At 46.3% G+C, this 9118-nt stretch overlaps 1 protein-coding gene across 2 annotated transcripts in view; it reads left to right on the plus strand.

Moving 5' to 3' along the window:
- Dlgap2 (DLG associated protein 2) overlaps positions 1-9118 on the plus strand; it is a 720970-nt gene that overhangs the window by 89883 nt on the left and 621969 nt on the right. The window lies entirely within an intron of this gene.

Raw genomic sequence — 9118 nt, forward strand, 5'->3', positions numbered from 1 at the left:
AGAGGGAAAGGGAGAGGGAGAGGGAGAGGGAGAGGGAGAGGGAGGAGAGGGAGAGGGAGAGGGAGGAGAGGGAGAGGGAGAGGGAGGAGAGGGAGAGGGAGAGGGAGAGAAGTATCTCATCTAGTGAACTTGCATATTTTATGTGAACAACCTCAGGCCTCAGGAAAGGATCCCTCTGTCTGCTGGCTACACAAGTCTTTCTTTTCCTTTTGAGCAGTGAGCACTTGTTCTTAGAGGTGATTTCTTCAACTCTGATAAGAAGTCGTGAAGGAACAGGAAGCCTGGTTAGCTGAAGGGTGGACCTACTCAGGCAGAGTCCCCTGAATATACAAACTCATTCCCTCCTATGCTGGTCTTTTGGAGCCCCAGGTTGAAATCACAGCCAGTTTGGCTGGGTTGGTGGCTCACTTCTGTAATCCTAACACTCAGGAGAATTTCCATGAGGTATGAGCTAGAAACAACACCAAACAAACAAACAAACCCACAACTTGCTGACTTAGGAAGAAGCACTGTCCTCAGGCTGCAAAGTGAGACGACCATCTCTGAGATATGACAGGACTTCTCCTTTGAGCCCAGCTCCTTGGCCTGCCAATACTCACCCCCCCATCCCCTGGATACCCACAGAGTTCTTTTGAGGGTTCATACCTGATATTGTACCTAATGAGGAGCCCTGAGGTTTGACTCTCTCAGAGGCAGCCTGTGCATGCTCTCTCTGCAGACCTGGGAGCATGTTCTGGAGTAGGAGGTCTTATAAAACACCACAGAATGGAAGGCTTACGGAGATCACAGAATACAATATTAGGGGCCTAGAATGGAGGGCTTAGTAGATAACAGGCCCAGAGAGAAGCATGTGGGACAGATCTAACTGCTTCTTCAAAGCCAAGATCCTCTTGTTACCATGGTATCCAGCTGTTCTGGAGACAACAGCACAGTGGGGCAGTCTCTCTCAAAGCCTGAGGTTTGGGTTTTAGAAAAAGCACAGTGCTTCCTGTATAGAAGGCTTATGGATGAACAGCATTGGAAGAAACACTGTCTCTCACCAATGCCATTTGTGGAGGCCTTCCTCCTCTGGTGATGGGTACCTCAATGATGTCTTGATGGACCCTCAGGGGATGATTCCAGGTGGCCCTATTGGGCCAGTCCATATCCAACTTCAGGTCCTTTGTGCTTACCTTAGGGCTAGGACATGGCAGGTATTCAGGGCTGCCATAGGAAAGCTGTAATATAGGTTGTTCTTTCAAGTTTCCTGTGCAGATTTGAGCTCTGCCTTTTCATTTAGACTGTGGTTATAAGAATAGTGGGGGATTTTGAGAGTTGACACATCGTGGGCTCTGGGAGCCATTCTGCAGTCTGGGTGTATGAGCCTAGGACGTGTGAGAAACTGTTAAGACACATTGTTTTTAGGGGCCCAGTTGGAAGAAATGATGTGAACAGGGAAGTCCTGTGCTGTCGGACACCTGTAGTTCCGAAGCAGCAGCTAGGACATGGTTTGGCAATATGACAGAAGGGATTGGCAATACTCTGTATGCAGCCAGGTGAGAACAATGGGCAAGCAGGCAGGCTGGAGGTGGGTCAGCCCTCAGCCTTTGGGGAGTCCTCCAAAGTCTTGGAGAGCATTAATGGACAATAGGATCTGAAAAATCCCACAAGCCTGACCAGGAAGAGAGATCAGGTCAGAATGATGTTCTCCTTTGAAATTGGGACTGGCAAGAAGGTAGGTGCTGGGGCTTCTGTGGAGCCACGCTGACAGAGGTCTCCTGGGAACAGTGTTTCTAAGGCCCAGTGAGTTTGGGAATTTGGGGTGTTATGGGTGTGGCCTCCATGCATTCCCGTTCAGTAGAGGTGTGTATGCTTGAGGCCCATTCAAAGTCATTCAGGCTGTTGACCTGGCCATATACTCTTCCAGAGCCTGAGCTACACATTTTCTGACCTGAGAGGACTTGGAGAGAGGAAATTCCAAGTATCAGAGATGTCTGTTTGAGGGGGTGGCATTTGGTATAGTGCCATGTTACCAGGTTGATGTGAAGGCACCCTGTTACATTACCTTGTTCATGGACAGTGAGCAGCTCTACTGCCATTTTGAAGCTTTTTAACCCCATGCCTTTGCTTCTGACTGTCCAGCACTGCTCTTATTGGGCCAAATGGTACTGAGTTAGAAACCCAGATCTGACAAGTTATCTAGGCTTGCTGTATGTCTTGCAGTTGGGTCTCACCGTAAGGTAACTATCCTCCTCTGGGCCTCTATTGTGTGACAGTTTCCTCTGAGATTGAAATATTCCATCCTATAGGGAAGCCCCTTAAGCAGGAATGTAAACAACTCAAAACAGCTTCAGGAAGTCCCTGAAACTGACCAGATTCACTAGGTCCCTCTCTGCCAGAGTAAGCAATAAAAGTGAGAGTTCCCTTTCAGACAGGACAGCCTGCAAAGAGCCTGAGGCACAACCAGTTGCCTGGAAGAAGCAAAAAACCAGTGGAGCTTCATGGCTGCCTAGACCAAGTCACTTAGAAAGGACACTATTCAGCCAATTGAGCTGCCTGCAGGCTGCACAGTGAGCTCCAGGTTCCCAGCTGTTGTGAGTTATCACTGTGCTGGGAAGGGGCTTGGTGATGGAGTTGTCTTTGAGTCATTTCTGCTCCTGTAATTGACCCCATTATCCATATTCCTGTAAATAACCCCAGTAAATTCATGGTTCATCAAGTTGGACTTTGGTGGTATCTTGCTTTGGTCTGTTGCGGGCTCCCTGTCTTGACTGAGTAGATGTGTATAGAGTCTCCTCAGGAAAAGTTTTGTCCCATGACAGCCTCTATGGGATGTAGGTGGTTTTACCCACATTGTAGAGAATCAAATGAGTTAGCATGACAAAGCTGATCTGTCACACGAGGGGTGCCTCGCTCCTTTGTGACCTGTTCTGAGGAAGCCTCTCCTGCTTCCTGCAGAGTGAGGATGATCCCTAAGACAAACCTGGGCAGGGCTCTGATCTTTATTTTTATCATCACCATTTAATTTTGTGCACTGACTTTGTCAAACATCGGTTTTGATGGATCCTGTAAACTCCAACTCAGGGATGGACTGTTGACGAATGTAATTTTCTCTCTCTTCCTTTCTCAGAATTCTCTTTCTCAAAATCCTAAACAGCCTCCTTCCTTATCTCCCGACTGCCTTTGGTCAATGATGGTGTGGAATTTGGTCTCAGATGGCTACCGGACTCAAAGCTGCTGTTTATTTTGAGAGGCCCAGGAGTCCAGGCTCCATGGCTGTCTTCTCATTTGTAGTCAGAATCGCTATCACTGACGTGTACAGACTCAGCATGTGCTCATCAGATAAATGTTGATTGAGCTACCCTGATGTAGAAACTGCATTGTGGAGGATGATGGGAACGGAAGTGAATACTTATGTCCTCACGAATGGGTCGTAAACATATTTTTTTTAAAACATCCAGTTGTATTCTCGTTCTTCGTTTGCCTTTTTCTCTTTCACACTTCGATTCTTGCTGCTTCTCTTCTTTGTCCTGCTTCTGTCTTCTGTCCTTCTTCCTTCTCTCCCTTTGTTCCCCTTTAACTAAAGTATAACCCTTAAAACTAAAGTTTTCTGTTGTTTGTAGTTACTATTTTGACTTGTTGACTTGTAAAAAATGAGACATAATCAGAATCCTTCCCACTTCAGGATGAATAGTCCTTTGCCTCTGTGCTGTGGGGTGAGAAAGAAAAGCAAGCTTCTGGCGTTCCACTTACACATAGCTGATTTAATTGGGCTGGTGTTTTCATCCAGCATCAGTTTAAAAAAATTTCATTAAAAAAACAACAACAATAACAACAACAAAAAACACTTCCATAATGTTATAGGGCATGGCCAGGCCTGTGAATTAGCACCGTGTGTTAACAGAGATGTGTGTGTCCTTGAGGGCTTATTCAGTCTCTAAAACGTGTGTTTTATAAACAGTCTTGGAATGTACTGCATGGCTCATGCTTTCTGACACTAGAAAAAGCTGCCAGATTCTCTCATCTTTTGGCTTTTCTTGTCAGTGTAGTGCACTGTGACATCAACACGGTCCCTAGTGGCTGAGAGGAGCAGGCCATCAAAGACTTATTTCTGGGAGGAAAATCCTTCATGTTTGTGCCTTACTTGGGGGGAGCAGATGTGAAGGGGACAGTGACAACCATCACCACAGCACCCAGGTAGCAAGAGCAGTGCAGGTAACTCTGGTGCATCAGGGTGAGGAACGACTTTCAGCCCACTGTGAGGACAAGCTCCCTTAGTAATCAGGTGCTCGAAAACACTAACTCCTGAGTTCATATAGTATTTTGCTAAATGAAAGAGTTTGTATTCAATTGTGGACTCACCTCAACCCTTTGAGAAGGCTGTCATTAAAAGTGAACCTTGTGGATCAGTGAGGGGTGGAGGAAGGGAGTCCTGGGTGCACTGTTGGTGAGATGCAAATGGACACAGTTATCATAGACACATCATGGAGCTTCCTACAAAACAAGACAGAAATGGAAATACCATACGGTCCAACGACTCCACTCTCGGAAATACCCAAAGGAGACAGAGGCCGCGCCCGTGAGAGGCATCCACACTTCCGTGATTATTTATACCAGCCACGAAGTAGAATTGACTTATGTTCTCAGTTACAGATGAATGGACAAAGAGCATAGCACACAGGGGAGAACCGTTCAGCCAAGACGGGGACAGAAATCTGTCACTTGCCTCATCCATGGGCTAGAGGACATTGTCAGGTAACTAATCCAGGTACAGCAAGTCCAGTGGTTACATTTCGTGAGATCTGACAAACTGGTTTCACAGAAGCACAGGGAGGGACATCAGTTGCCAGGTTGAAGAAAGCACCCAAAGAAGAAGGTTGGTCAAAGGACACAAAGTTTTAGCTCTGAGATGAGTGAGTTCTGAGTTCTAAAGTATGGTTCATATAGGGTGGTAGGTGGGAAGAAAGTCTGACGGCTCCCATCCTATTCACTGACGACAACATAACTTGCTTCTCTGTGGTTATGTGATCATCACTGTGAGGAGTTTTATCATCGTAAAACTGAAATATACAGATAACATCAATCCCAAGCACCATGTGATGGTTTATATATGCTCAGCCCAGGGAGTGGCACTATTAGAAGGTGTAGCCCTGTTGAAGTAGGTGTGTCACTATGGGCGTGAGCTTTGAGACCCTCTTCCTAGCTCTCTGGAAGTCAGTATTCTGCTAGCAGCCTTCAGATGAAGATGTAGAACTCTCAGCTCCTCCTGCACCATGCTGTCATGCTCCCACCTTGATGATAATGGGCTGAACCTCTAAGCTTGTAAGCCAGCCCCAATTAAATGTTGTCCTTTATAAGACTTGCCTTGGTCATGGTATCTGTACACAGCAGGGAAACCCTAAATAAGACACAACAGAATGGTAGTTTTCAATATTGGTGGATGGAGAATGAAAGATACAGGAGATAAATGGACAGAGTCTGTGTTAAGGCATTGTTTTAAGGAAATTACTTTTTAAATATTTATTTCATCTGTATACGTGTATGTCTATGCGTCTGACACATGTGTGGCTACCTTCAGAGACCAGAAAAGAGTGTTGGATCCCTCAGAGCTGGAATTATGGATGGTTGATGTCTATACAACGTGTTTGCTGGGAGCAAAACTCAGATTTTTCTGGGAGAACAGCAAGTGTTCTGGATGCCAACATTCCAGCCCCTATACTTGGTGACTACGTCTTGGTCTAAGGATGGCATCATGATGACCTTTGGTGCTCCATCCCAGTCAGATGACACCCCTCACATCTGCCCAGAAAGCTGGTATCCCTCACTGTCCTGGTGATCTTTCCAGAGCTTCATCACCCCGCTGTCCAACCCCAGGATCTGATACATGAACATTTCTTTTCATGGAAGCATCCTTTAGGCTCTTGGTAACATATCCCTCTCTTGCTCTTCGTTCCCTGGCCTCTGGCCTACACACATGCTTACAGCCTTGTATCTGCTGTGCACGCCTGCATGGATGTGACTCCACTGCACTGCTCTGTCTCTGTGTCCTATGCGTTGTCAGCTGTGTTGAGAGACACACATTGGCACATCCTATTGAGCAGGTCTGAATGACAGGAGGCATTTCCCATGCTGCAGTGAGGTGATGGTGACCATCGTGGTTATACCCATTGATTCCAGCTACGTGTCAAGGCACAGCCAGGTTTGCCTGTGCTTTATAACGTGAAAGGTAGGATTTATGATGTGATGTACAGGTCACAGAGGAAAGCCAGAATTCTTCTCTTACATGGACATTTATCCAGTTATAATTCCCAACCACCTACAAAAGACTGTCAGTACATTGAAAACATTCTAGCTGGGCAGGGTAGCATGTGCCTATAGTACTAACATGCACAGGCTGATACAGGAGACTTGTGAATTTAGGGCTAGCCTCAGCTATAGAACTGACACTTGATCTCATAGGAGGTTGTTATACACTCATGGTTCAGTGCCACTGCTGTGTTTCTAACTGTTGTGGTTTGTAACTGCATTGAGCCTCAGGTTCTCTGTCACCAACAAGTGTGACCTCTTCTCATTGCTTCTGAGTCCTTTGGGCAGTGTTACTTGCCTGTGGCACATTTATGTCACCATTTCCTGTCCTGTGTGTGTCTGAAGATCCCTGCTTTTTTCATGGACACAGCCCTTCAAGGGCGCAAAAGCTTGTACATACAGAGTAGTCTTGTCTGTAGACATTCCAAGGGGTGTGGTGGTGGGGAAAGCCAGGGCTTGCATTGTCCAGATGCCAACAGGTCTTCCTTTTTGTGCTCATGAACTCAGTGTTTAGTGTATGTGTGACTCAGAGCTTATTGTTCTGAGATCATTTCTCTGGCACAGAGTGTGGTCATCCTTCAGTAAATTTTGGCCAACTTTTCTTTAGCTGTGTTTGCTGGGACTTTTATTCTTCTCCTCCTCATTTTCAGCTTTAGAGGTGCTTATTACTTGCTCTTTCTATCTCTTTTGACTGTCTTTATACTTAACTCTTTCTTATGGTGGCAATCATAATCATAACAGGAACTCAAACAGGACAGGAACCTGGAGGCAGGAGCTGATGCAGAGGCCCTGGAGGGGTGCTGCTTACTAGCTTGCTTCTCAGGTTTGCTCAACATGCTTTCTTGTAGAACCCAAGACCACTAGCCTAGGAATGGTGCCACCCACAATGGGCTGTGCCTTCCCTTATTGATCACTAATTAACAGAATGTTTTACAGCTGGATCTCATGGAGGCCTTTTCTCATTTGAGACTCCCTCCTCTTTTGATGACTCCAGCTTGTGTTGAGTTGACATAAAAGTAGCCAGTAATATGGTAAAGAGTGTGACCTAAGCAAGAAGTAAGATTTCATGACTTTATTTAAGCTTTTACTGGTTCCTCAGTATCTTTTAAGCCTCTTATAGGTCCCTTCTTCGCTTAAAAATTAGATATACTAAAAGCATTTTTATTCAATGAATAAATTAATTGCACAAATATTTGGTCCTGTATGAATGGACCCATACTACTTCCCTATGCTTGGTATGTTCAATGCTACATTCTCGAGATACACATATGTACCCCACTCATTAGGGATTCCAGTTGAACACAGTTATTCCCCACTGTCTGCTCCATGAACATTCAAAACATTCCCAATGCCTCCATGCTCACGAGTGCCTCTGCTGTCATGAGTTTTCTTCTCTGTGTCTCCTCATCTGTCTGTCTATCTCTGCCTGTCTCTCTCCCTCTCGGCTCCTGTCCCCCCAGGTATCAATTTCTGGCCATAGCTATTTTTTAAATGGACTTTTCACTTTAAGAGATGAAGTTGCCATAAACAAAATTGGACCATGATGTGAATGTGATAGAGGAGGCTCGGGTACCTGGAAGGGTACCAAGGGCCAGTTCAGATGTCTAGGAAATAGCGACAGCTTCCCCAATGTAGTTACCCTCTTACTCTACTCTAGAAGTCTTCCGAGATTACTGTAACTTTCCAAATGCCTCTTAAAAACAGAGTCATTGTGTATAGCCATTGTATACAGCACTACGATGCAGAAGGACATTTTCAGGCAGATGTACACTGCACTTATGCCCTCACTGTTCCCCTTTGTGCTTTCAGGCCACGCCCCTTTGATGTCGATGTCCGATGCATGATTCAATATAACCATATGTAGGAACCGCAAGTGAGAAAAATAGGACATTTGTCTTAATTTGCTTTATACGATTATCTCTCTTTTGTATTTATTTTCCTGCTAACAACATAATGCCATTCTTCTCTGTGGCTGAAAATAATTTCATTGTGCATGTCGGCCATCTTTTCTTTATCTGTCCGTCTATCACTGGACGTTTAGGTTGGCTCCATTTATATTGTGACTGGTGTTTTGATAAATACGGATGTGCAGGTATCTCTGTGATGTGTTGACTTGGAGTCATTGCCCTATAGCTGTAACTACAGTGATTATGGACACCCTGTCTAGTTTTCTACTTAGCTATCTTTTCGCTGGTGGCTTTTAGGAATCCTTGGTGTTGGGGGGTTTAAGTCATGCATCGTTTATGAGTTACAATAGAAATTTGTTTAACCCCTTTCCTGCCTATGAACAAAGGTTCCTAGAAGCAATGGTTTGCTGACTTTTTACTTTGTGGCTAGAGTGTAGCTCTTGTGGGGAAGTAGGTGGCTTCCAGAGGGACTCTGGGGAGACTCTGGATGACTGAAAGAAGCAGTGAGGAGCCCAGGATGTCAGTGGTCTGAAGAGGAAGGTGATGCAGGATGGGCTGCAGGTCTAGCCTGTGTCAGTGACACTCCTGAATTTGTAACAAGCTGTTCCAGACCTGCTGAGTTTCAGGGAGGGAAGCAGAGTGAGTGTCTAGCCCTGTTCCCTCCTGTCCATTCTCTTCAGCTGGGCAGAGCTGGAGGCAAAGAGAGGGATGCTCCTCCGGGACATCCCAGGGGCGGGGGCTCCTCCAGGACATCCCAGGGGCGGGGGCTCCTCCAGGACATCCCAGGGGCGGGGGCTCCTCCAGGACATCCCAGGGGCGGGGGCTCCTCCAGGACATCCCAGGGGCGGGGGCTCCTCCAGGACATCCCAGGGGCGGGGGCTCCTCCAGGACATCCCAGGGGCGGGGGCTCCTCCAGGACATCCCAG

This window comes from Grammomys surdaster, unplaced genomic scaffold, assembly GCF_004785775.1.
Source record: "Grammomys surdaster isolate TR1022 unplaced genomic scaffold, NIH_TR_1.0 167, whole genome shotgun sequence".
In the NCBI taxonomy this organism is placed as follows: Eukaryota; Metazoa; Chordata; class Mammalia; order Rodentia; family Muridae; genus Grammomys; species Grammomys surdaster.